General features: G+C 44.4%; 1 protein-coding gene across 1 annotated transcript in view; it reads left to right on the top strand.

The window, feature by feature from the left end:
• Positions 1–727: 727 nt before the first annotated feature.
• Positions 728–4,178, top strand: part of frmpd3 (FERM and PDZ domain containing 3) — an 85,905-nt gene continuing 82,454 nt past the window's right edge. Inside the window, exon 1 of the mRNA XM_005719741.1 lies at positions 728–1,252. The gene's annotated coding sequence lies outside the window, so the exon portion shown is untranslated. The remainder of the gene's footprint in view (positions 1,253–4,178) is intronic.

The raw sequence follows: 4,178 nt of genomic DNA, 5'->3' as shown, positions 1-4,178 counted from the left end.
GTGGGTGAAATTGAGCCTCAACATTTCACCTCTTGTCTGTCTTATTTTCGTTCCACTTCCTTCCCTTTCCTCTCTCTAATCAAACGGCCCACCTGCCTTTTAGTTCTTTTCGGAGGGGTGTCTCACTGCAGGGGATTTTATTTTTATTCCTCCCCTCTCTTCACCTCTCCTCTTCTCTCCAGAGTGTTGAGCTGTGATATATCATTCCCCTGGGCATTGGGGAGGCAGGTAGCCTTTTAAGGCTGTAGGTTCTTAGGGCTTGTTGATATAGTGATAGCCTGAAGAGATACTGAGCTTCTATTTAGGTGTACCTTTTTTTATGTGCATTTATTTTAATATATATGTGCATTTACTCTGTACCTTTGTGTGTGTAGATGCCTGGTTGTAAACTTCTCAGGAAGCAATTTTTTGCACACTAAAAACACACGAAAGCTACACAGAACACAAACAGGTAACCTCCTAATTTCATGTAAATATATTTGTCCTTTGTTTTCTTCCCTTTTGTTGCACGTCTCACACAGACACACACGCGTGCACGCACGCACACGTGCAGGTTCAATTGAGTCATTAACACAGCCATGCATCTCTGATTGATTGATATTAATAGACGGAGCAAGAGGACCTTTCAAATAGTCTCCTTTGCCATTGTCCCTCCCCTGTTCCCACATGCACCTCTTCCTTCTCTCTCTCTCTCTCTCTCTTCCTCTCTCACACTGCCTCAGCATCTCATCTCGGTGCCACCAGCAGCATTAACAGTGAGGCAGTAGGCAGACTCTTTTTTTCCCCCCACACACAGCACAGACAGGAGCCGGCACTGATGCGCAAATGCACAGAAACGCACACACTCACATGCACTGGAAGCAAACAGGAACCGGACAGAGACTCCAGCTGCAGCATGTCCACTGGCTGCAGTCAGACATGTAGGAGGAGGAGGTGCTCTGCTCGCTGTTCCATGTCCGTTTCAGTCCTCTAAGCACCTCCCATCCCCCCGCGTTCGCTCCCTGGCTCTGCGGTTGCTGAGGGGCTGGCTGGAATGACCCGGGAGAGCGGGAGACACAAGGAGATGCGCTAGATGGGGCTGCCGGCTGGGAGGACTCTCTGATCCTTGCTCCCTCCTCCTCTCCATGCCGACAGAGACAGCAGAGCACTGATCTGTCCCACAGATGTATGCCCATATAGGAGGGCATGGCTGTGTAACGCGAGGGTCTTCAACAAGCACAGCTTGAGAGGAGGACCACCACAGAGACACCAGGTAAGAGGTGCACAGCTGGGGCTACTCTGTTGGATTTCCATCTATATTGATCTACGCAGATGTGAAGGAATCGGCAATGTGTCTGAGATATAGAATATGTCATTGTTTTTTTTTTTCATCCTCATCAGTGCTCAACTGTTGGTTTGGTTATTTACTAAAGGTTTGTATCTGTTTTGTTTGTGTGTGCCTGCTGTGCTGCATGGCCATTGATTAGAAGGGAGATGGGTCTGTGGATGAGCACTGTGGCAGCATAATAATGGAATATGTCTCCTGGAGGACATGGTCTGATATCCATCTGAGGAATGTCAGTGGGAATGAAGAGGAAACAACAGAGAGGTAGCAGGAACGGGGAAGAAAAAGCAAAACAGAACAAGTGATTGAAAGTCCATGACATTTCGTATAATTTATATGACTGTCATATACTGTGGGCTTGTGCTGCTTTGGGGCTGGGAGGGGGGAGCATTTTGCTTTGTTTGTTTTTTTTCTCCTACTGCTTCATTTGTAATTCATATATTCATCCCACACTCCACATTTGGACAGTTTTTCAATTACAGTCTAAACTAAAGGCTGTATTTCACAGTGTGGCAGGGTAGCTGAAAGTGCTCATGTTGAAGAAATGACGCAAAAATGCCACACAGGACTTTGAAGAAATGATGCCGACTTGCAGAGCGGGACTGGCCCCTGGGTACGAGTATGGCACAGATGAGGGTAGAAGTTTGGGTATGAACACAGGAAGAGCGATGAAACTGCAACAAACACATGTTGAAGCCGTGTGAGGTTAACACAGAGGATGCAAGTGAAACTGAACAATCACAACTATTAATACGAAAGATGAAATGGTGGTGGCATCCCCTGCAGACCAGGGAAAAGGTCAGTTTACAACCTCTGCTAATGAAGGATCTTTCCCCTGAACTCACCTCTAACACTCATTACAGGACTTTAAAATGGTTACAATGCCTTTATTTTTGTGTGTATATCAAAGACCAGGGGGCAGCAACAGCCTCAAAGTGCATTTCAAAGATTGGCTCTGGGTGAATGTGCTTATGCAGAGGTGCCTGTGGCTGAAAGAGATGAGCTGTCCGGTACCGTTGCATGGAGCATACATCACTGAACGCAGGGCCATGGACCCAGGAGGAATCAACAGAAAGAAATCCATTACTTAGATGACCAGGCATCTCTGATCTCATCATTTGACTAGGCAGGCTATAGAGACAGTGGGAAGGAGCAAATAGAGAGAATGAGAGCATTGAGGGAAGCCAGTCAGATGTGGAGAGAACACTTGCTTCAACGCCATGATTAATTCTAAAGGCAGTACATTCAACATGTGCCAAGAAATATCAATATTTTCCATTATGCGGCGTGTTTAAGAATGGACGGTGGCTGATTTAAAGGTTGTTTTTAAAAGCCATACTGCAACATCCATCTAAATGCCACTCAGCTCACTCAGTCTGGTTAGACTGGGGTTTGATAGAGTGGATGTCTGAGGTTGATTAGGTGTGCTTTTGCGGAAAATATATGCGTAGGTTGATTGTATGGCAGTAAACAAGAAACACTGGTGTAGACCACAGTTTATCAGGTAAATTTTACTTCAGAAAAAACATGTTTTATGAATTTATAAAACATGATTTAAAGCCACATTAAAGCCCAGTAATATTTTATATGATCTTTTTGTACATTGCGCTTTCAGATGCAGCTGCTATGTCATCTTATCTGCCAAGTTCTGCTTAGTCATTAGAGGAAGCAATACAGCCCCAAGGTTATCGACTACAGCAAATTAACAAAACTTGCGATGCAGCCATTGCCCAAGTGCACAAACTTATCAACCTCTCATAATATGGCTCATTGAGAGATCCCCAGTAAGAGGCCCACCACTGACAAATACACAGCCTGGACATGCTTTCAAAATCCAATCAGCTTCATGTAAGGAGTACTAGCTGGCACAGGCTGGCAGTTCTGAAGAGGCACATAAAAGCACAGTTAACAGACTTGGCACTAGATAAAACCTACCGATTACACCAATTACAGTAGAGGGCATTTAAATGAGTGGAAACAACATGCATTATTTCAGTCTCATGAACATTTTACCCTGATAGTTGAGCACAAGTGGATAGCTCTGTTGCAAGACACGTGGGCACTCCAGAGATGCACATGAATAGGCACACTTGCACCAGCTGCTTTGATTTTAAATCTAAGCAGTGATGCCTATCTACAGTCTTGTCAGGCACAATGATTTCTGTCCAGTTTTCAAAGCTCTGCAGGACTTCAAAGCAACAATGTAGAGTGGAATTAAAGGATAAGGGTAGGGATGTTTTATATTTTTATTGCAATCAAATGTGGTTTAAAAAATGAATGACATGGTACAGCGGGTATTCCAGAGATCAAAAATATGGAGCTATTACAGTCTTGTTGAGATAAACTATCCCTGTCTTTCCTGTTATGTTGGGATGTGCCGATCACTACCACTGAATTGATTTTATTGACATCCAGCTGCAATATCAACCATCAGGGCAAGTTTAGGTCTCTAAACTCACCAAAATAGCTCTGACCAGTTGAGACATCATCGACCGAGATGCTGAGGGTATGCCATCTGTGGGTAACTTGTGGGGTCTCTGTGGACTGGACTTGTTCCAGCCTGTATCCTGCTGATGCTTCATCAGATTGGAAGTGGGGAGTCTGCAGACTAGGTGAAGGCCTTAGGCTGTTTATCATGTACAAGCCGTTTCTGAGCATTTTTTGTGCATTGCCCTGCTGGGGGTGGCTGATGCCATTGGGAATACTGTTTCCACGGGTGGTGTGCTTGATCCGCAATAATGTTGCAGGTGGGTGGTAAATATCTATCTATCTATCTATCTATCTATCTATCTATCTATCTATCTATCTATCTATCTATCTATCTATCTATCTATCTATCTATCTATCTATCTAT

Source organism: Pundamilia nyererei, unplaced genomic scaffold (genome assembly GCF_000239375.1).
Source record: "Pundamilia nyererei isolate P.nyererei 1_Seehausen unplaced genomic scaffold, PunNye1.0 scaffold00001, whole genome shotgun sequence".
Taxonomy (NCBI): domain Eukaryota; kingdom Metazoa; phylum Chordata; class Actinopteri; order Cichliformes; family Cichlidae; genus Pundamilia; species Pundamilia nyererei.
Note: the sequence above shows the minus strand (reverse complement) of the source record. Positions and strands in the feature narration are given on the sequence as shown.